Source organism: Tupaia chinensis, unplaced genomic scaffold, assembly GCF_000334495.1.
Source record: "Tupaia chinensis unplaced genomic scaffold, TupChi_1.0 Scaffold000602_1, whole genome shotgun sequence".
In the NCBI taxonomy this organism is placed as follows: Eukaryota; Metazoa; Chordata; class Mammalia; order Scandentia; family Tupaiidae; genus Tupaia; species Tupaia belangeri.
In genome coordinates, this window is record NW_006160120.1 from 866,837 (window position 1) to 891,195 (window position 24,359).

The 24,359-nt window shown below is 48.8% G+C and overlaps 1 protein-coding gene across 3 annotated transcripts in view; it reads right to left on the bottom strand.

Moving 5' to 3' along the window:
* SLC13A3 (solute carrier family 13 member 3) overlaps nucleotides 1–24,359 on the bottom strand; it is a 102,877-nt gene that overhangs the window by 52,776 nt on the left and 25,742 nt on the right. The gene's annotated exons all lie outside the window — the stretch shown is intronic.

The window sequence follows — 24,359 nt, forward strand, 5'->3', positions numbered from 1 at the left end:
AGAGCCCCTGAGGTGCAGAAAGAAGCTATTGGCATGTGTGGAAAGGGTGAGCATCAAGGGGGTGTGTAGGGAGCACCAGCAGGACCGGCCACATCAATACTGGGCACTTGGCACAATACCCAGCATAGTGCACAGTCTCTGAATAGTACCAGCAACCAACATGTATCAGGCTCTTAGTTGCCAAGTGCTATTTATTCCTCACAAAAATCCCAGGGAAGTAGGTAGAATCGTTATGTCTGTTTTATGGATCCAGACATGAAGTACACAGAGGTCACTAGCCAGGCCCTGGCCGAGCAGACCAAGGCATCCTCTGTCCACCCGTGCTCTTAATCACTGCTGTGAATAGCTGGATACTGGAACCAATGACAACGCAAACTATATTCAAAGAAAAAATTGATCAGTGGTTTCCAGGGCTGGGGTGGGAGGTGTATGTGATGGGAGGAATGGGAGTTGCAAAGAAGCATGTAGGAAATTTTAGGGTGATGGCAATGTTCTAGACCTAGGTGAGGTATTGGTCATATAAGTGTAAATATTTGTCAAAATCTGTCAAACCACAGAATAAGAAAGCAATCATGCCCTTCATTTCTGGTACCTCTGTATCCCACGGGGCCCATAATGAATTGCGTTTGGTTATTTGCATGGTCACTGTTTGAATAAAACTGCATGCTTCTCTGCCCTGTTCTCTTGGGCTCTTTCAAGGCAATGATCTTCTATGTTCCAGGAAACATGGATTGGGGCTGTCTGGTGCTAGTCTATGCTTTCTACTTCCTGGTAAGTTGTGTTGACTTTATTCTGTGTCCACGGGACTTTGAATGAAGCGCTGTCCTAACAAGTGACATTCTAGCAGAACACACTCTCAGCTCAATGGGATGGGTATCACGTTATGTGGGAAACACAATGATTGGTGTCTCCGTCTTACAGGGGAACCAGGGCAGGACTAGCGGGACCCATGAGAAAGCGCTGACACTAACCAAGCAAGACACCGGCTGCTAGGTTTGGTGGGGCAGCGGAGGTAGGGAGAAGGGGCTGGGTTCTTGATCTATCCCAAGGGATAGCCCGGCAGCTTTGCTGGTGGATCTGTTGTGATGTGGAAGGTCAAGAGGGAAGCCAAGGGCAATTCTAAAGTTGGCTCAGCAGTGGGAAGATGGGCTTGTCACTTACTGAGACAGGAAAGACTGAGGCTCAACCACATTCATTTCCATTCCTCAAAAAACACTTGCTGAGTCTCTATTAAACGTGCCCTGCATTGGAGAACTTCCAGATTCCCAAGTCCCTTAGCTTTTGTGCCAATGCTCACACTCACTCATGAAATTTACAGATGTACAAAAAATTCTCTTCTGCAGAGAGAATTTCTATACTGCAAATCCTATATTCCTATTGCCCTCAGATACATTCTTCTGGAGGAAACGAAATAAAACAGACCCTTAGGGTTAATACAGAGGTAGCCTTCAAAATATCTTAAAATAACATGTTGAGAAGAACAATGATAAAACAAAAGAACTCATCTTGGGATGAAAGCTCTAGAACCCAGGTTACTGAGCACACACGTTAAAGATCAAAAGCAAAAGCAGTACTATGACATCAAAGTCCATGGCAAAAAAAAAAAAAAAAATCCCTCCATTCTATTTCTCATTAATCTATCAGTTTCCTAACCCAGTAGATTCTTACCCCTCATGGGTGAGATATCTTAGAGAATCACAGTGCCCACAGTCTCTAAATATTTATACCCCCCTGACCCTTTGTTCAAGCAAAATAGTGTATTAGGAGGTGGAGGGGTCCAACAGTAAAATGCAAAGCTCTGTGAGGCTGATCCATATGAGAAGGTTCCCAGCTCGGGTCTGGAGACCTCCCTGAGTACCTGAGCACATCTGCCCATGAAGAGGGGCTGGTCGAAGCTCAGGGGAGATAATAGCATCAAGGCCCTGTTGGGCATCTCTCTCTCTCTTTCTCTGTCTCTGTCTCTCTTTTCCTCTCTCTGTGTCTCTCTGGGTCATGGAAATAAATTTAAAAAATAAACAAATAACTTCTTAAATTGTATATCAAATCACAATGTACAAAACAAACCCCAAAAGCAGAAATCAGAGTGAAAGGAGCTTCTCTGGGAGAAGAGGAATGAGGCACTGTCCACAAGGCTCCTCTTCTCCCCCTCCCTTCTGCTCACCCCAGAAGCCCCTCAGACCTCCCTGATACTGGAATTCAATGGTAGACAATCACCAACCCACTTGCATTTTCCTTGCTTTACCAACGTGGGAACTGGAACCAGAAGAGGAAAGGGTGAGGCTGCAGCTGTTTCTAGAACCTGAAATCCCCCCAGGCAGCTGAGACTCTGCACGAGGCTCTTTGTGGAAAAACTCTTAGCTTTGCTGGGTCCTTGTGCCCAAGGGCATCATTATAGGGGTCCACAGAGGTAAACTGAGGGCAGGCTGGTCCCAGGTCTTGCCAGGACAGTGAAGATGTGGGAAAGGAGCAGCACAGTACACAACACCCTGTTTTCAGAAGCTCCTGGAGTTCTGACATTCAGTTAGAGAAGCGTTCAGAACCACTTGGGGAGCCAAAACTTCAGATGACAAAAAGGCAAGTTTAGCCAAGGCCAACTCAGCCTTTTTAGGCCTGGGAACCCTAAAATATCAGAGGGACCCAAACATCAGCTAGAGACGATCAGCTTCCGCAGTTTAACGGCGAAGAGCTTTCCTGAAGACTCACAGCTTCAGGGAGATGGAGCCATCTCTCCATCCGGAATCATGGCTCCCGATACAGAGGTGGGACATTCCCTGTCCCCACCCCCATCTGCTGCTTTATTTTTCTTCATAGGTACCATTGATTTGAGCCCTCTTGATTTTCTTCTCCATAAGGATGCAAGCTCTAGGAGGGCTAGGATTGTGTTCCCGGGGCCAGGAACAGTGCCTGGGACACAGTGGGCTCTCAAAATATTTGGTGAATGCTAATATACACTTGGACCACTCGGAAATTAGGAAAAATGCTGAACACAGGCTAACTATCATCCACGCATCTATCCATTCAGCAAATCTTACTTCTGACCACATGCTAAGTTCCAAGCTGAGAGTTGAAGCAAGGAAGGACTAAGATACTGAACCTGAATTTGAGTAACAATCTGACCATGCCAATTATGAAATGATTTATGGCCAGTGCTTCTCGAACTCAAATGACCTTCCCAGATTCTGTCCACCAAATAATCCCCAAACAGAGGTGTGCTGGTAAATGTTTAACGACTGAAAAAAAAAACGTGTGTGTGTGTGTGTGTGTGTGTGTGTGTGTGTGTGTTACTATCTGTATTTAACAGCTAACAGTCTGTATTTTTGCTAATTGGCTAGCAAAATTTCTGATAATTTGACAACCAGATTTCACAAGTCAGCACAAATTGGATATTGCAGGTCCCCAAGCAGGAGAACATGGCTACTGCAGGTCACCAAATAGAACATCCATGTATACTCCTTCCACTCGCTCTCCAAGGAACCTGCTGCAAACATGGCATTCTTTAATCCAGGCTTAGTACGCTTCACAATTAATTCATGATTTTAAACTCAATTACTGTCTGTTCAGCTTTCCTGCTGGTCCAAGGAGACATGTCACGTGTATGCACGTGACAGATCTCCAGGTATCTTAATTTGGAAAATATGATTTTAAAAATTCATAATCTCAAGTGCCCATGGGGAACCAGAAGTACTGTAAGTGAGCTCTTGAGCCCCCTCAAATAATCCTTCATCTTCGCACTTTGAAAAAGACAGAAGCATAAGACATTCCACTTTCATCTGTCACTATTTAGTCTGGACTGTAGACCATGGGAGAGTCCTCCACCAGGCAGTTGAGGCTTGGGGTGGGTCACCTGCTCATCTGCTCCCACTGCTCAAGGAAGCAGAGACCATGCACCCCCGAGAGAGACAAGGGCTGACACAGAGCCATGTGGGAGCCCAGGAGAAAGGGAGCTGAGGTGGCCAGTGGGTTCTGAGAAGGGTGACCCCTTGGCACCTCCTTGCTATGGTCTGAATGTTTGTGTCCTTCCAAAATTCATATGTTGAGGACTGGTCCTATAGCACAGTGGTTAAGAGAGCTGGATCCCACATGACCAAATGCGGTTCAAATCCCAGTCCCAGCAGCTTGAAAAATATGCTGAGCGTGTATGTACCCGAAATCCTGATGGGAAGGAGGGATGGAGGAATGAGGATTGAGGCATGGCCACTCCTCTCATTGTGGGGGAGTGCTTTCTCTTTCTTTCCAACGAGTATATGCACCTTCTGGCAATAAAAAAGAGAGTTCATATGTTGAAACCTAATCCTCATTGCATTGGTAATGAGCGGGAGGCCTTTGGGAGGTGATTAGGTCATGAGAGCAGAGCCCTCTTGAGTGGGGTTAGTGTCTTATCAAAAAGGCCTGAGGGCCTTCCTTCCACATGTGGAGATAGCAACAAGGCACCATCTTTGAAGCAGATGCTGAATCTACTGGCACCTTGATCTTGGACTTCCCAGCCTCCAGAACTGTGAGCAATATATTTATGCTGTTCATAAGTCATCCAGTCTCAGGCATTTTGTTTTAGCTGTCCAAATGAACTAAGACACTCTTCTACCATTTCTGTTCACAATAGCAATGTTTTTAGCTTTATCTGGTTTTAGAAAAATGTTTGGCCAAATCTGCCAGGGAAATGACAATCCTAGGAACGGCTCCCAGCCAATAAATCCAGATGGAATACCTGAGGCATTTGCATACCATCTTCTAGAGGTTCCCAGTAAGACTGAGTCCCTGTTGGCCCAGTAGAAACTTTTTCATTAACACATCAGTTGTCCTAGTCCATTTTGTGTTGCTACCACAGAACACCACAGGGTCATTTATAAAGAAAATTAACTTATTGCTTGGAGTTCTGGAGGCTAAGGAGTCCAAGGTCAAGGTGCTGCATATGGCGAGTGTCTTCCAGCTGTATCACCCCATGGCAAGAGGGTGAGAGCAGGCAAGGGGGGAAAAAAAAAAACCAGAAAAGGCCAAAATCTCTTTTATAACAAAACCATTCTCACAATAGCCAACCCACTCCTGCAAGAGTGACATTAATCCATTCAAGAGGGCAGAGCCCTCAAGACCCAATTGCTTCCCCTCAGCCCCTACCCCCTTACCCAACACAGATGCATTGGGCATTATACTCTCCACACATGAGTTCTGCAGACACATTCAAACCACAGCACCTGCACTAATGCCACACTCTTCACTGTATCACATCAAATCCTTGTCTCAGGTCCTTCTAGGGAACCAGCCTAAGACAGAAGCCTTTTCAGAGATTGTGGCTTCTAAGCAAAAAATAAAAAGGTGGTTGGCACAGAGGAGAAGGGCTGCCTTCTTGTGTATGCTGAAAAGATTTTTTTGATATTCAAGTAGAAAAGAAGGGTCATCTCCTCCCTAGATTGGGGTTTATCTGAGCCAAACCCAGCAGAGAGGGCTCAGGCATGGTCTGGTAAAGGAGAGTTCAAGCTCTATGATGAGAGCTCTTCATCCCCACTACCCTTGTGCAAGGTCAAATTTCATCTCCTTGCCTGGGGACAGCTTCCCAACCTTTGCACTGGTCTTCAAAGCTTCCACTTATCCTTCACCTGAGCCAAGTGAAGTATTTCTTTTTCCTTTCCTCCCCCCACCGCCCCCCCAGAAGGTGCATTCACCCAAAGAGAGATAGGCAGATGGAGAGTAGGGGGAAGGAGGAAACACCCTCAACAGGGAATGGCCACACCACAGTCCATTCTCCTCTAGTTTTCTATGCCGTCAGGATTTTGGGCATGCATGCACACATACCTAGCATCAAATGAATATTTCTACAATGTTCTTCAGATCATGCCATTCCCCTACTCAAATGTCTCCTGTGCCTCTCCGTGGCCCTCAGACTCATAAACGTGGTATTCAAGACCTACCGGTATTCCCCAATACATGCTTCCCATTCCCACTTTCTCAGTTCCCGCAGGCACAGTTCTCTAAGAAGTCTACAGTATTTGTCATTCTCTGGACCTTTGCACATGCTCTTCCCTTTGCCTAGAACCTGCTTCTACTTCTTCACCTGATAAACTAGGACTCATCTTGTAAAGACCAACTTTCCTGTCTCTTTCTCAACTTTGACCCCCATCCCAAGGCCCCAATCAGTTCCAACGTCGGTATTTCCACAGCACCCAGTTCGCAGAAGAGTAGGACAGCATAGAAATCAAGAACATGGGCTTAGAACCAGACCTCCTCGGTTTGAACCACAATTATTCCACCATGACTTGTGTGACCTAGAGCAGGTGACTTATCTGTGCTTTGAGTTTCTTGTTGTTAACTCGGGGTCCTCACTAATGTACTCACCTTCCTCATCTTCTAACAACACCTGACATTTTAATAAAATTGATTATGTATGACCTCCTCTCTATTATTGCAAAATTTAATATACCTTTTGTTACATAGTAAAAAAGAAAATAAAGACTGACATCAAATGCTTAGAACATGCCATGACTGTTCTTACAGCTATTTGTTCATTTAAAAAACCTTGTAAAGAAAAGGTTACAATTACTTATATTTCCATCTCACAGATGGAAAAAACTGAGCACAGAGAGATTAACTAATTTGCCCAAAGTCACACAACGAGGAAGTGGTGATCTGGAGTTCAAATTTAGGTTCTAGATCCTGGTTCTAGATTACACGCTCTTGTCAATGTCCTACTGACTTTCATAGACTGTCATGGCATGTCGGGGTGGAGGGTGAGAGGAAAGGAAAGATGGTGAGAAAGAGAAAGGCTGACCATTTCCTAATACCTGCTAGTGGGATCATACAACAGGATTCCTACATATGTTTCAGTAGAAAGTTCATAAGGGTTAGCTTTGCTTTTGGAATACTTTTGTTTTTGGAATATCTACATGTTACTTTCAAATGAATTGGTCAAGATGGAAATATGTATTTCTTTGAGTATACAGATTAGTGTGGCTCTGGAAGAAAAGAAGCTGTCACTCCACATCCAGAAATGTACACTGGTTACCTTCTACCTTGAGAGACTAACTGGCAGCTGAGTCAGCTGCTTGAAGTTAAGGTCTTAAGGAATATTGATACCTGCAAGTGGTGTGATGGTTAAGGACACTGGACTCCCGCGTGGCTGACAGCAGTTCGAGTCCTGGACCTGGCGGCTTGCTTTCTCACTGTGTCTCTCTCTCTGTTTCTCTCTGTCTTTCTGGTGAGTGCACATGCCATATAGCAGAAACCTCTCAAAAAAAGAAAAATAAATGTCTATATCAGACTTCCTGGTACATCTTCTAAGGTCACATAATATACTTCCAAGAAAGGATTCTAAAGTCAAATAAGTTTTTTTCTTTTTTAAGATTTTATTTAACTTTACTTATCTATTTTAATTTGATCAGCGAGGGACAGAGCAAGAGTGAGAGAGAAAGTGAGAAAGCAAACCACCAGGTTCAGGACTCAAACTGTAGTCAGCCATGTGGAAGTCCATCACCCTTCACCACGCCATCTGCTGGCCCCAGTCAAATAAGTTTTTAAAGAAATATTCTTACTGCTTCCCTAAAACTTCCTAATTGGTTCAACAAAAGATTCAACAACTCATTTAGTAAACACATGTTTTGGTCTTTGTTTAACCAAAAGTTTCCAAAATACATTTGATCACAGATTTAAATATCCCTTAAATCTGAGCCAGCAGGTGGCGGGTGATAAAGGCACTGAGTCCCACGTGGCTGATTGTGTTGTTGTTTGAGTTGGTGGCTTGAAAATCATGTCAGCCACGTGTATGTGTGTGCCCAAAATCCCAGAGAATGGAGGAGAGGGATTGACGCGTGACCATCCTCCCTGGGGTAGGGATGGGGTGGGAGGATGACTTCTCTCTCTGAAGAACACAGACATTTTATAGCAAACTAAATATATCTCTCTCTATAAATACATACAAAATCTAGATATCTATATCTCTATAGATATAGTTATAGATATATATCTGCAGGGGCTTTCACCTAGTAATAGAGAATTCCTCCCTGGAAACACCCTATGCACCAGCGTCAGTGCACAGTGGAGGAGGGCGGACACACACTCCTGGAACCACCATCGCGATCAGGACACCAAACTTTCCCATGTCCCAGGACCTTCCCCCATACCCAGGGCAATCCCCACAGCCCCAAACACTGCTGTCATGGCTACCACCGATTGGTTTTGGTTTTGTCTGTTCTTGGACTTTACGCGAATGGAATCACACCGACGTCCTTTCGGGTCGCTGTTTTGCTCAGTATAAACCTGTGAGGTTGGCTCATGGAACTGCATGGGCCAGCCGTCCATTCCTCCCATCCCGAGTCGCAGTTCCTCCCGTGAACACACTGCAACCTAGCGGTACCTTCTCCCACGGCCAGTGTTCGGATCATTTCCAGTCTGGGGCTGTATACCTGTGAGTAAAGCTGCTAGGAACACGTGACTACATGGCTGTGGGGGCGGCCTGTGCATCCTCGTGTGCAGTGTAGCTGTTCAGTACATGACATGGGGGGGGGTGAAAGTCTGCTGCCCCGGGCTGCCTTCCAAGGCTCTGAGTTCCAGGCCTGCATTCTCCCTCTCCACCTCCTGCTCTCTTTTCTTCTCTCTCCTCGTCCTCTCCTGTCTTCTTCCTTGTCTCTCTCTCCCTTCTCTCTCTCCCCTTTCATCTCTCCCCTCTCTGCTCTCTCTTCTTCCCCCTTTCCTCTCCTCTCCCTCCCCTCCTCTGGCCTCTCTCTCTCCCCACCTCCACCTCTTTCTCTCCCTCCCTCTCCCTCCTCTCTCTGGCTCTTCTGCCAGGATATCCACATCTGCCCTCTGAAGGGGAATAACTCCAGGTCCAGTATGTGTCACTGGGATGTGACCCAAGGGAAGTGGCAGGAGCTGGCCCACCCTAGGGCCCTGGCACTGAGTAAGTGGGACAAGTGTGTGTCCCATTACTTTGCTGGTTAGGGACTGGAGCAGGGCCGAGTGACCCCAAATAGCTTCTCTGTCCCCGCTGAGCTTCCTGTGGGCAAATGGGTTTGGATTTGCCAGCCGGGTGCCAGACATCTGGTGGGGAATTAATAAGTACCGCTGCCCCTCTTCTCCCCTACCCGACACCCCTCCCCTGCAAATCCAATGGGGCCCTGAGGACAGAACTACCCTACAGAGAGCAAACATCTCCCAGGAGGCCGAGGCCTGTAAAATGCTAGGTGGGGGCTCTCAGAGCTCACAGCCCAAGCCTCCGTTCCTGGCCTTGGTCCCTGCTGCTTCCCCTGCCTGGCCTCTTGACACCCGCTCCCAGGCCAGCTGCTCCAGGTTGTTCAGCCTCACTTCAAAGGCTCCTGTTCAGGGAGTCCTTCTCTGATCACACTGTCGATTGTGGTGTGTCCCACATGTCCGGCTTTGCTCTTATCAAAGCCACTTATCACAAGTTTAGGCTTATTTTTGTTTGTTCCCCTGTTACCGTCTCCCGCTCCCTCTGCCAGACCTTACGCTCTAAGCAAACTGGGCCTTTGTCTGTCTTTGTTCACCTCTGTCCTTAGTGCCTCAGTAGGTATTTGTTTGATGAATGAATAAATGATATAATTCAGGTATTCAATTGGCCAAATGCAGCAGGCAATTTAATGAGCAAAGATGGGCTGATGGAAGAAAAATCACATCATTTTCTCAAGTCTGACTTGTCCTTCCGACCGTGCTGTGGGTCCAGAAAAACATTATCTTAGCCTCGGGCGATGATAACCTACAGCTGGCATTGGGGTGAGTGTCACCAGTGCGAGAGGGAGAGGTGAGGAGTGGTGAAGTGGAGCACAGTCTTCCCCAAGAACTGCTCAGCTCCTCTGACTGCAGTGCTGGGAGAATGCAGGCCCCCTGGGGCTGGATCAAGACACATTAGAAATTATGCTTTTATGTGAAATATCAGTTTTAAAAGATTTGCTCCCTAAAAGAAAATCATGAGCAAAAAAAAAAAAATCTGCAAATGATAGCCAGTCCTCACTCACTAGTTATGAATTGTCATCTAAATGCTTTTAATTGGTGGAATCATGGACAACTTTGGTAACTAAGGAAAACCCCAGGAAAGTGCCCACACATACACAGTGCTGAATGTAATGCCAAGATGTGACAGATTACTAGGGACCAGAGGACCCCGTATAAGAATCTCTACTTGTTTTTGTTTTTTTTTAAGAGAGGTTTTTTTTTTTTTTTGGGGGGGGGGAGGCTATAAGGCACATGTACTCACTGGAGAGACAGAAAAAGAGAAAGCGAGAAATCACCCCCCAGGGGGGATGACCATGCCTCAATCCCTTCTCCTTCATTCTCCTCTTGAGATTTGGGGTGTACATGCACATGCACCCAGCATGAGTGTCAAGCCACTGGGTCTGGGACTTGCACTGCGGTTGGCCACGTGGGCATCTAGCACCTCAACCACTAAAGCACCTGGTGGTCCCGCCCTGCTCCATTTTATAGATATAAAAACAGGGTTCTAGAGAGAAGTGATTGCTTCAGAATCACGCAGAACAGGGGAGCAGATCTCATCGCTCCTAGTCCTGGTTCCCTTTGAAACAGTGGACCACGAGAGAAATCCAGGCAGATCCATGATTTTACTCCATCTGAGCTGTCTGTGGGGCCCCTGCCTTGTGGGCTCGGCCACGTGGCCGACCTAAGGCTGAGTCTGCATGTTTGTAAAATGGAGCTTCCTTGATCCTTCAAGGGCAGATTAAGTCAGTCACGTGATCCCAGGGCTCTGTTCCTTGAATTTTAACTTCTAGAGTTCAGAGGTTGGTGGGGATGTCTGATCTTGCAGACTCGTTTTCCAAGTCATCTCGGGGTGAGCAGTTTGCCTTGGCGCTACTTGGTTCTGTCCAGAAGCTCCAGTTCAGGGACTCTAGCTGAGGGGGCCAAGTGTGTGGGGCAGGGGTTCTACCAGGTGAAACGGCCTATTCCTACTGCTGTCAGAAGCCTTCAGGATTCCACTAAAACCTCCAGGGGTGGCGACCAGCAGATGGTGTAATGGTTATATCGCTGGACTCCCACATGGCCGACTGTGGTTCGAGTCCTGGACCTAGCAGCTTGAAACCATGCTGGGCATGTGTGTATGCCCAAGATCCAGAGAGGAGAATGAAGAAGGGATTGCAACATGGCCATCCCCCCAAGGGGTGATTTCTCACTTGCCCTCTCACTGCCTCTCTGGTGAGTGCACAAGCCCTATAACAAAAATCTCTCTTTAAAAAAAAAAAAAATCCTCTAGGGGTGGAGCTCAGAACAAGGCCTAAGGGAGACTAGTACCCAAGAAGACAGGTGCCATGGGCAAGAAATTGGGTTCTAGTAATCAAGGCTGACCCCAGAGGCCATATCGTGGAAGGATTTGATGTGGATCAGATGGCCGAGAGAATGTCCACCATGAAAAGTGGTCAGTTTCATCAGAAGGGGAGAGAATGCCAAAGACATTTTTGCAGCTAGGCCATCCAGATACAGTAGCCTCTAGTCGCATGTGGCTGTTTAGGTTTGAATTAATTAAAACGAAATGAAGTTAAAAATCTCACTTTTCTAGGAACACACGCCATATTTGAGGGGTTGAGCAATCACATGCCACTAGTGGTCACTATCTTGGACAGAGCAGATTAACAGAACATTTCTGTCATATCAGAAATGTCTATTGTACCATTCTCTTGTGATGCTCTAGAGAATTCAGGCCTGAGACAGGAAGACTGGGCACAGTGGTTTTGCTATTGGATTCTTCAGATACATCAGTGAACACTCTGAACCTGGGAGTGCTCGTCGGCAGACTGAAATAATCATATCTGGATGTCTGCATCGCAGAGGATCCCGTGAGGATACATGGATGAGAAAGCATTTGGAAATGTGTACTCGACAGGCATGTATCTTGAGGAAGAGGCCACGAATGAATTTTGATTTCTTCTTTATACATTCTACTTTCCAATTTTCAACAACAAATACATCTATCTTGAAAGATGTTCTCTGAATGCAAAAGTAATATAACTTCAGAATTCTTGGGTTACATTTCTGCTGAGAATTAGTAGATATTCAATTATTATACTGTAGAAATTTGAGGCCAGTCTGATTTCTTCCCCTGTATAGCTCAATTGAATTTTTTCCAGATATTCATAAGATCATTTTTGTCCAAACTTCAAGTCCATCAACATTACCACTGTTTATCTCAGTGTCGGTGAGTCTCTATGTTGTTTTCTTTTTATTTTTTTGAGAGACAGTATGTACTTTCTTTGTTTAAAAGTATTTATTATTATTATTATTTTAATTTGCTATAGGGCACATTTGCTCACCAAACTGAGAGAGAGGGAAAGTGAGAAAGCAAGCCACCAGGTCCAGAACTAAAACCATGGTTGACTATGTGGGAGTCAACACCTTAACCACCATGCCACTTGCTGGTCCCCCCAGTATGGACTTTCAATTTGAATATAGTTTAGTTTTGTTTAAGAGAAGTTTCCTTCTATTAAATATTCTAACAGTGTGTTTTGTTTTCTTTTTCAGAAGCTCCAATTATGTAGATGTTGGATTTTCTTTGTCTTCTATATTGATCATCTTTTTATTGCCTTTTCCAGTCTTCTTTAGTTGATACAGACCTGCTTTATTTCTCTCTTCCACTTACCCCCTGTGCACTGCTTTTTTGTTTCCTTCTGCTTTTTTTTTTTTTTTTAAAGAGGTTTTTCCTATAGGTGCATGTGCTCACCAGAAAGACAGAGAACGACAGAAAGCAAGAAAACACCCCACAGGGCTGATGGCCACATCACAACCCCTTTTCCTCCATTCTCCTCTCAGGAACTTGGGCACACACGTACATGTGCCTGGCGTGAGTTTAAGCCACTGGGTCTGGGATTCAAACCACGGTCAAGTACATGGGAGTCCAGTGACATAGTCATTATGCCAACTGCTGGTCCCTGTCTCCTTCTGCTTCTTAATGTCTCCTTTTTCAAAAAAGAATTATTTATTTATTTAATTCAATTTTTTGTTATTATTTTTTAATTTGACCAGAGAGAGAGACAGAAAGAGAGAGAAAGGGAAGCAAGAAAGCAAGCTACCAGGTCTGGGACTCGAACTGCTGTTTGCCATGTGGGAATCCAGCACCTTAAACACCATGCCACCTGCTAGCCCCCAATACTTTTTTTAAAAAGAGATTTTTGCTTAAGGGCACATGCACTCACTGAAGAGACAGAAAGTGAGAAATCACTCCCTGGAGGATGGCCACGCCACAATCCCTTCTTCTCCATTCTCCTCTCGGGATTTTGAGCACGCATGCACACATGCCCAGTGTGAGTTTTAAGCAGCTAGGTCTGGGACTCAAACTACTGGGGACTATGTGGGAGTCCAGCGATGTAAACATTATGCCATCTGCTGGTCCCTCTTTTTGACACTTTTATTTCTCATCCAGATATTCAGTTTAGGAAGGCCATTTAATCATTTCTTTAATCCTTTTAAAATAATTAGGTTTTTTTTTTTTTTTTGGGGAGGTTTTTGCTTTAGGGGGCGTGCGCTTGGAGGTTTTTGCTATAGGGTGCGTGCGCTTGCCAGACAGACAGAGAGAGACATAGAGATGGAAAGCGAGAAGTCACCCCCAGGGGGGATGGCCACGCTGCAATCCCTTCTCCTCCATTCTCCTCTCGGGATCTTGGGCACACACGCACACGCGCCTGGCGTGAGTTTTAAGCCACCGGGTCCGGGACGCAAACCGCCGTTGACTACGTGGGAATCCAGCGACATAGCCATTACGCTAACTGCTGGTTCCCCAATAATTAGATTTTATATTTTGCAGAGAAGTATCTGTTCAGTAGTCTCTCCTGCTTCATAATGCAACTCTTCTGGTATTTATTTTGTGTTGCCTTTCTTCTTCTTTCTCACATCATCTTTTCATAGGTCCTATGCTAGCTACTCATCACAGAATTGGGGCATTGCTTTTAAGCCCAGTTCCTGGTTTAAGAAGTGTGGAGGCAGAGGCTGGGATTGCAGGTGCTTAGCATTAGCACTGGGGACTAGCTCCAGCCCCTTTCTCACCAACGCTGTCCTGCAGTATGTCTTTCCTGAGCAGACTGGAGCCCTACCCAGGGTTAAGGACTCAGAAAGATCATAGCAGTTCTCTGGTGTCTCTTTTAGCATTTATGTCTCTTGGATAGACTGATACAGAAGACTAGAACCATTGCACCATATAGCTGATCGCCACCCATCCTTTCTCTTTTGCCTGCCACTCCAACATCCTGATCCTTGCCAAGAGTCTTGGAGCACCCTTAGTCCATTCATCTGAACTTTAGGTTGTCACAGGCATTTCAGGGACTCTTCCACTTGCCCCATGAATGCTCCAGGTCTTATCAGTATCGGGAAGAATTCGTTTAGTTGGAAAACACTTCTGCAGAACTCCGTGTCCAGTCCAGAACCTGAGCAGCACACGGTCCCTCTTGGTTTCCTTCTGCAATTTGTTTCCAATTCCCCTGGCTTTGTCAGCCCCTCTTCATGTCCTGGGGATAGGAGTGCGCTCTTCCCTTCTCCTTTCTTCTCCCTTCTTCCCTTGTGTGATTGTTTTCAGACTGCTTCCAAAAGATGGATGGAATAGAAAGTCTTTATTCTACCGACTTAAACCAAAAGTATCTTCCGCCTACCAATTTTGTCATAAGAAATCACTGTTTCTCTTTGCATATCTGTATTTTCTTTTTATTAAAATAATTATTTATTTGATTTGATTTATCATCATCATTATCTTTTAGTTTGCTATGGGGGCTTCTGCATGAGAGAGAGAGAGAAAGTGAGAAAGCAAGCCTCCAGGTCCAGGATTTGAACCACAGTCAGCCATGTGGGAGTCCAGCACCCCCACCACCTGCTAGCTCCCGCGTATCTGCATTTTCTAATCTTCCCACAATAAATGGGCACAGTAGAAACATGGGTCTTGGCATCAGACAAGGGTGAGTTTGAGGCCCACTTCTCTCACCTTCTAGACAGGGCAGTGAGTTAACTCTCCTCACTCAGTTTCCTCATGTGCTGTGGACACAAGATAACAGTACCTACCTTGGAGAGGGATGTGTTTAATATAAGACAGCCACTGGTTCAGTCGTTGATACATGGGACGTATTTACTAAATACGAGCTATTGTTACATTTCATTGTTAATAACATACATTACTATTACTTTATTATGAATAACACAAACTTAATTTCTTAAAACTGGCCTTAGAAAATGCTAGGGTTTTGTCTGTTCATTTGGTTTTTGCTAGAGGGCTCTTGCACTTGCCAGAGAGAGGAAGAGAGAGAAATAAGCACCCCCCTATGACACGTGGTCATGCCTCGATCCCTTCTCAATTTCTCCATCCTGTTGGGAGTTAAGGCAAGAACACACATGTGCTTGATGTGTTTTTCAAGATGCTGGGGTCCACTTGCAGTTGGTCATGTGGGATCTGACTCCCTTAATCACAAGACTATGGGGCCAGCCCTCAAAATGATGTTCTTAAATTTTAAAATAAAAGACCAAGACAGAAGCTGAGATCATTCGACCCAGTGGTTCCCATGGTGTGGGGGTTGGGGGTGGTGGGTGATTTTGTCCTCTGGGGAACATTTCTGGCTGTCATGACTGATAGAGACTGCTACTGGCACCTAGTGAGTACAAGGTGGGGACTTAGCAAAACATCTTGCAGTGCCCAGAACAGCCCCCCACAGCAAAGGGTTATTGCCCCAGGCAGTGTCAATGTCAGTAATGCCGATGCTGAGAAACCCTCGTCTAATCCAACTTCGTGGTACAATGGAGGAAATAACTCTGCCCAGAGAAGGGACCTGGCTGACCTGAGGTTGCACAGCGAGGCAGAGGTAGACTGTGCAAGCTGAGATTGAGTTTTCTCTTATTTCATTGAAACTCTAAACACTATCGTGGCCTGAGTGTTGTCAGGCAGGGCAAGGTCTGGCTGGAGTGAGCCTCTCCTTAAATCTTACTCCCTAGGTGCCCCATTGGTTTAACTTGCCCTAGGAGCAAGGACAGAGAGGACTTGGGGGGTGGCAGTTGGTCACAGTCCCCAGCCCTCTTCATTCAGCCTAGACTAAACACACCCTCCAGGGTCTGGATATCTCACAGGAAGCCTTATAACCCCTCTGCCAAAGAAGCCTCAGCTTCTAGAGTTTAGCCGATATATTTTCACAGGGATTAAAGTCTGCAGGAAAACATGCTGAGGCTGGGGGGAGGGAAAGAAAGTGCCACATCAGGAAGTTAATTTTTGAGCAGGGGAACCATTTCCAGGCACACCTAAAGTGACTTCTTCCCCACTGCCCCCAAGTTTGCCCCATCTATCAGGACAGGAAAGAAAGAGAAAAGGTCTGATCTCCAGGGCCCAGGGCAGGAGCTTTCAGGACACTGCACCCTTCACTGGCCCGGACTTCTACCCCAGCTCCTTGCTGAGTGGCATGGGGCATTTCGGTCAGGGCCCTGGGCAGTGACCAGGCTCCTGGCAGGAGTGCTAGCTCTCTGGAAGGCAGAGGGCCTGGCCAGCACCACAGGAGAAGACCTGGGCCAGCTGCCCACAGTGGTGCCTCCTGCTGCCTGTGGGGGCCTGCTCCCCAAGGATGTTTAGGGCTGGACTTGGGAAGCCCTGAACCCTGAACTCTAGTGAGGCAGAAGCTACGTCTTAAACCTCACAATACCTTCTCACTGTGGACTGGGCCCACAGTGGTCAAAACCCCCAGAGCCATACAGGGTTTGAAGCGCTGTGGCTCAGGCACTTACTGCTGGTGGGACCCTGGCTCGGCCACTGCCCCTCTCTGAGGCTCAACTGGCTCACAAATAGCATGCAAATGATGGTAGGGCACCTGGAAGGTGGCATCCCCCAAGAAGCAGGGACTGTCATGGTCAGGGGACTTAGAGACAGGACTGAAAGCTGGCCCCAATCCAGGAAGCAGAGGGTTATGAGCTTGGCGGTTGGTGCCAGAGTACCTGGGTTCAATCCTGCCTCGACTGCTCCTGGAATGGTTTCCCTCTGTAAAATGGGGGTAATTTTTATCAGGATGATAAGAATTTCAATCTCATAAAGTCACTGCTGCAAGGATTAAACTGTTAATATAGGTAAAGTGCTGGTAGCAATACAGGGCACAGTGTGTGTGTCACTGTGTACATGAGGGGACTTCAAAAAGCTTGTGGAAAATGGAATTCAAGTACGAATTTATGTTGGTGCAAAGAAAATGAAACCTATGCATGTTTTTTTCATAATGCGCATTTCCCATGAAGACTTCAGAGACCCCCAGCACTCCCATCTACAATGCCTTCTACTGATAGCTCTACCGCTTTGAGCACGTTTCTCGCCCTCTGCACATAGACACGTGAGCCCAGCCATCCCGGAGCCACGTCAGGTCTGCCCTTGCCGAGGAAGGTAGGGAGCCAAGGGGCCACACAGACATGGATGCCAAAGGGAAAGGAGCTCGGTGCATACTCAGAACCCAGAGAAAGGGTTCAGCCCGGAAAGGTGAGAGAATCCTGAAGAAACCTAGGGAAGCCTGTGCTCTGCAGGCTGGGGCCACATAGGAGACCTGGGTTCAATTCCTGCTCCAACCTAAATGCCAGGAGCAATGTGTGCCGCTGTAATTCCAGCAACTCAGGAGGCTGAAGCAGGGGGTCACGAGCTCCAGGCTGGTCTAGGCCAACTAGCAAGACCCTGTCTATAAAAAACCAGGTGTGATGGCAGGAGCCTGTAGTCCCAGATGTGAGGCTGAGGCAGGAAGATCATGACATAGTAAGATTCTATTTTCAAAAATAAATAAAATAAGGCAACCTGAGGCTTAGGGAGACATGGCCACCAGGAGTCCCACGGTCCTGAGTGAAATTCCCGCTCTACCATTAAGCTGTGAGCTTTAGATGGACTGTTTGACTGTTCTGAGCCTCCGCCTGACCCCAGCCCCACCTGTAAGAAGGATGTATATTCGTCCATCCTCAGAGAATGCCAGCCTGACAGCCGTGCAGTGCTGACGTCTGTCCCTCTTCCCCATAGCGCAATACCTGCTCTTCAAAGTAGCTGCAGGCTTGAGCACTCACCAGGGCCAGGCACGGTTCTGTGGGCTCCCTTGTTAAGCCCTCCAGACAGCCCAGGAGATGGCCACCACTGCGGTTTTAGGGACTGGGCTCAGTTTACCAGGCTCAGCGAGTCTGATGTCCTCACGTCCACTCAGTCTCAATGCAAAGGGCAGGGAGACATGACAGAGCTCCGCTCACCTCCACTCACTGAGGGCTCCTTCCAGGCCAGGCACCAAGACACGCTTTTAGTATGCATCTGCTCAGCTGCGCGTCACAATGACCCTGCTAGAAACCAGCAAAGGAGGCACAGAGAGGTATTCTAGCAACTTCTCCCTCTGTGTGTGCAAGGGACAGAGCCACCATGATGCTCTGAGTCCAGGGCCCCAGGGCTGGGCTGAGGGGTCTTGGTCCCAGCTCAGCAGCGTGGGAAGAGGCAGGGTATCCTGAGCACCTGTTCATGGGGGTGTAGGTGTGAGCCCTGATACTGCCTCGTTAGCTCTTTGCCCACTGAAGAGAAGCCAAAACTAGCCCAGGGCGATGCCAAGGGAAGCAGCTGAACCAATCACTTATTCCTAACCAGGGCTCCCTCCTATCCTCTCCCATGACCCAAAACTACTCCAGGAAAGCAGTTAGGGACCACCTGTGTCCATCTGAGCCCCAGACTCCAAGGGGGTTGAGAAGAGAGGGGAGGAACACTTGCCCGGAAGATGGTCAAGTCCAGACACCCCCTCCTCCCCCTCCCTTGGAATGGAGTGTGCCAGACACCTGGACTCATTAGCAGTTGTTGTGACAAGTTCAAGGTCTCAGAGCCATTCATTAAAAATGCTCCTGGGGTGGCTCACACTCTGGGGCTGCCCAGGCCTCACTAATCATTCACAAGCCAGGCAGGCTGGGGAGAGGAGGGGGCGCTGGGGGTTGCTGGACGCAGGAGCCCCCAGCAGCCTGACTGAGGAGGACAGGACATGCTGTTCTGGAAAAAGCAGCTGACTACTGTGAGACCAGGCGGCCCCTTTTCTCTGGGCCTCAGTCTTCCCATCTATCCAGGTGGTTTCTTCAGCTGCCAACATGGGTGGGGGGAAGGGAGAGCCTCTGATGTGGCCCTTGGGGCTCCCCCCAGCCAGGCTTGCACTGAGACAAGGCTTTGCTCTGGTGGAAGGGAAAACCTGTATGCACTGGGATAGGAGGTGCTTTTAAATCCCACCCAGGCTCTTCATTTTATTAGGTCATCTGAAAAGGCATAACGTATTTCTCTGTTTTGCTATGCAAAAATGCATCACAACTTTTCCAAGGACCTAGTAGTTTCTCTGTGACAAAAGGCCAGGGGTCACACTCCTGGGAACGGCTGCCAAAAGGACCAAGGAAGATCATGTACCATTTCTTGAACACCTGCCACGCTCCTGCCCCAGGACCTTCGCACCGCTGTCCCCTCTGCCTGGATTGCTCTTCCTGCACAGGCGCTCAGGGCTCACCCTCCACCTCTCCTCTTTGACTCTTGTGTAAATGTCATCTTTGGCTATCTGTTCAAGTGCTCCCTGTTCAGGGAAGCCTTCCTGACTCTTAACTGCTTGCCACCATCTCTGGTTTGTTCTCATAAAACTTATCAAGTGACATATGCATCAACTTATTTAGAGAAGTTTCTCTCTCTCTCTTTTTTTTTTTTTTTTGCTATAGGGTGTGGTGCTCACTGGAGAAATGGAGAGAAAGAGTGAGAAATCACCCCCAAGGGGGTGGCCACACTGCAATCCCTTCTCCTTCATTCTCCTCTCAGGATTTTGGGCACGCACGCACATGCGCCTGGCACCTTGTTTACGACACTTGGTTTCCATGGCTCCTCCTCACAGCCCTGTGAGGTAGGTGAGCCATGAGGCAGATGAGGAAACTGAGGCTGGAAGGGAAGTGTCTGACTTCCACTCACAGAGCAAGAGCAGGTTCTTGGTCAAACCTGGACCAGCCCAGGTCATCTGAGCAGCATCCTGTGCTCCCATTGCTTCCTGGGCACTGGGCATCTGCCCGCCCCCGGCACTGCCCAGTCTCTACTGTGCCCTGTCATCCCACTGCACCCCAGGCCGGCTGGCCCTGCCCCAGGCATCCTGGGGGCTGGTGTGGCTGGGAACCTGGAGGCCCTGCCAAGGCCTGACCTGCGGGATTTCCAGACCCTTTGGACAATGAGCTTGCACTGCTCGGTCCCTCACTTCTCCCGCCAGGAATAAGAAGGGCAAGGAACTTTCTCTGAGGTCCTCCTCTGAGTACACACTATCTCACTTAGTCCTCCCAGCAGCCCTCAGGAGATGAACTTTTCTCCGTTTTATAGGGAAGGCAATGGAGGTGCAGAGGACCTGGGAACTCATGCAGTGAGTACAGGCAGGAGGCCAAGGGGATCCAGGAACAAACCTCACCCCTGGAGAGCCCTTCCCTGCCCCAGATCCACAGGCCCATTTTTAATGCACATAACGATGCTAAAACCACCACTGTGACTACGATAACAGCAAATTACCTAGCAGCGGCTGCGGGCCAGGCACAGTAAACAGACGGCAGGTGGGCGAGCCAGTCTCCACCACACCCCTACGAGGTAGTGCAGTCAGTGTTCTCACCTTGGAGGGGAGAAAACTGAGGCAGGAGAGGTTGCCTAACTCCCCCAAGGTCACACAGCCAGGAAGTGGGAGAGCGAGACTGGAGTTCAAAACGTCTGGCGCTGCAGTCCGTACTCTCATGACGCTGTCCCTCCCCTCTCCCACCCTCCAGAAAGTGATTCTGGGGGCACAGCAGTCCAGAGAGGTAGGCTCCTTTTCCAGAAAAGAGAAGCCAAGGTCTGGAGAAAGCCTAGGTTCCACAGCAAGAAAACTGTCGGGGGCAGGAAATGGAGCCAAGGCTCCTGCTTGACGTCCAATTTGACAGCCAGCCTTAGTCTCCCCAGCACCCCCCAATGGGAGGGGGATCTGGGCCTTGGTCAGACACTGCCTCAGGTCTCTACCATGTTCTACAGGGCCTGGACACCCCAGGATTCTAGTCCCAGACAAGTGCCGCTAGGACTTGCTTCTCAATGAACCACCTCCACTTCTGGTTGGGCACTGAGCCATAAACGCGCTGCTGGGCACCGTGAGAAGCTTGGCGGGCTGGCTCCTGCCCTCTCCTGGGACGCCCAAGGGGCTATGATGGGGATGGAAGTGAGTAAAAGGAGCAGGAAGAATCTCCCTCCACTCTGCCCCCACCACTGGCCCCAGAGCCAGCAGCTTTCTCAGTCGTCCAGAGAGAAAGGTGGTGTGGGAGGCAGGTTAGAGCCAAGAACGGAGGACACTCAGGCCATGGGTGGCCGCGAACGAGGGCTTTCTGTGTCAGTCCCATCCAAGGGGAGGCGCTGTACAGCCCTTGGAAGCCCTGAGGGATGGTCAGCTGTATCCCACCGGGCCTGGGGCCAGCCACTCTGTGGGCCTGGGGACTGAGATGTCTGGTCCTGCCTGGGACATCGCTGCCCCATTTCCAAATCCTTTACTCCCCACCAGACTCTCTGCTGCTGGGCTACATGCCCATGAGAAGGCACGTCCCTCTCTGGGCCTGTTTCCTTGAAAGCAAAATGGGAGTCTTGACCATGCCTTCCTCAAGGTTTGTCAGGAGGTCAAAGGAATCATTTCCTTAGGGCAGGGGTTCTCAACGGGCCCCACTGATGTCTGAGGCCTGGTAACCCTTTGTGTGGGGCTGTGAGCGCACTATAGGGAGTTAAACAGAGCTCCTGGCCTTGACTGACTGGCTGCCAGGAGCACTCCTCACCCCAGTTGTGACAATCGAATGTCCAGACATGCCAAATGTCTCCTGAGAAGCATCTGCTTAAACCCACTGATTTAAAGCATTCCCTCTAAGGCCCGAAACACAGGAGGTCTTTGTCCAGGGAGGCCAGCTTTTGTTATAAACTGCGAGCTGTTGTCATCATACTCATTTTACAGATGAAGAAACCGAGGCACAAAGAGGTGAAGTAACTGGCCCAGGGCCATGCCCTGGTTAAAGGGTCAGAATTTGAACCCACGCACTCAAGCCCATGCTCCTCCCTACCATGCCTGGTCACTCGTGTTAGTTCCTATTTCCATAAATCCACCCTTCAGAGAGCTTCCTGAGACTTCAGAACCCCCACTCCCATGTCTGGATGGCCTGTCTTTCCTCTGGGAAGCCTTCCTGGGTGTCCCTGACCCCATCCACACATTGCTCCCTCCCCCTGTTGCTTCCACCGAGCCGTGAAGGAGCATGGGTAGGACAAGGTGACCCAGGCTATTCACTCAGTGGCTGAGAGATGCTGGGCAAGTGGCTTCATCTCTCTGAGCCTCAGTCTCCTCATCTTAAAATGGGTCCATCACCCCTGGGTCATGCAGTGTGGCTGAGAACACAGGCCCTGGAGCCAGAGCACTGGAGTTCGAATCCCAGCTCTGCCTCGCTGCAGCCCAGGGAGCCTGGCGAGTGCAAGAACCACTCTGCCTCAGTTTCTTCATCTGTAAGTGTGGATAACAATACCCCTGCCCCACAGAGTGCTAAGCATCACCGAGCCCACACCCCTATCTGGGAACCATGCCTGGCACATAGAAAGTGCTGGAGATGCTGGCCAAGGCTCTCTGAGGTCTCCCAGAGGAGAGGACTAGCAGGAATAAGGCACTGGCAATGAAAGTTCACTTCCTGGAGCCTCCAGGGGCGCAGTGCTTTCCTGTAGGGGAGCTTTGTAGGGTTGAAATCAAATCCCTCTCCGTGCAGACTGCTGATAATGTCCCTGCAGCAAAGTTGGGTGGGGGCACCAATCTGGGTAATGGGGGAGGGGCACGCTGGCCTCCCCCACCCTTCGCCAATGTTTATGCTATTATGTTCTGTGTGGGGGTGCCCCTCCCACGCCCCACCACAGACCAGGCCCATTGGCTACCCCTCCTTGTAGACAGGGCATGGAGCCTGGTATCCCCACTCTGCAGAGAAGAGCGACCGAGCACCCCAGTGTGTCAGACAGTTTAACGTCTTCCCAGCTTCGCTATGCCCATCACACCGACTTTGCAGATGCTGACATGAGGCTCGGAGGAGGGGGACGATTTGCCAGGAGACAGTGTGACCTCGTGTGTCTCTTCCCAAGGCTCTGGAGGCATCTCCACTGGAGAGCGCCCTCCAGGTGCCTGTGCGTGACTTGCTCCAGGCCCTGGCCAGGTCCAGCTCTGGCTAGGGTGCTGACTTTGTGTCTTCAAGGTCTGGGGGTGTCAGAAAATCCTGCTCCTCAGTCCAGAGGGCACTGTCCTGCTGAGCTGGGTCAGGAAACATGATCTTGCTCCCCGCCGCCTCCCCAGAATCACGCTGGCCTGTTTACACACCTGGCAGGAGCTCCGGGAAAGCGGAAAGTTGGCTGGGCCTCAGAGGAACGGTGCCGAGGACAGGGTCTGTGTGCCCGCTTGGGGGATGGGGCAACAGGTCACACCCGGTGGGACGGCACATGGGAGCATGGATGAGGGTTCTGGGACCACCTGGCTACAAGAGGCTGGCAAAGTCCCTCATGTTCCCTTGGGTCTCAGTCTTCCCAGCTGGAAAAAGAGAGGTCTGGTAACGCTGATACCAGCTCCCGGTCCGCAAAGCGGGACGCAGTCTGGGCTTGTAGAAAGCGCTTGTGTTCTAAAATCAGGCTCTGCGTTGGAATCCAAGTCATCCATCCAGCACTAGTTTACTGAGCACCTACTGTGTCCCATGTGTCAGATACTGCTCACCGGGCTGGGGACGTTGCAGAAAACGTGACAGACAGGGGCCCTGCCTTCTCACTGCTAACAGCCTCATGGGAGGGCAGGCACTGGACAAAGAAATGACAACTCTGGATTGGGAGGAATGCTATGAAAGGAAATAAGTTCTTTTAGAAAGCAATTTGTGAGGTGAGGAGGGCCAATGTACTTGAGAAGGGGTAATCCTAGAGGACTGCCAGGAGGAAGTGCTGTGGGAGCTAAGACCTCAATGACCAGAAGGATCCAGCGGTAGAGGATCAGGGTCAAGTACATTTCAGGAAACAGCCAAGGTCCCTCCAGGGCTAGGCAGCTACTAGAGATAATAGACACCTAGCCTGCAAGCATTCCTTTAATATGCAAAACAGCCAATGGGGGCCTTGCAGACCAGGGCAGCCCCTCGGTCCCAGAGCCTACTGAAGTTATTCAAACTGGCCAGCAGGTGGTGGGGTGGTTAAGGCGCTGGAGTCCCAGGTGTCAGACCATGGTGCTAGTCCGGACCTGCCGGCTTGCTTTCTCTCTCTCTCTCTCTGGTGATCATGCATGCCTTAAAGCAAATTAATAATACTAATAATAAGTAGAATTAAATAATTTTTAAACAAAGAAGAAAAAATAAACCTAGCCAGTTCTATGCCTGCTACCCTCCTGCCAGTTCCTCCCCAAGAAACCCCAGTAAAG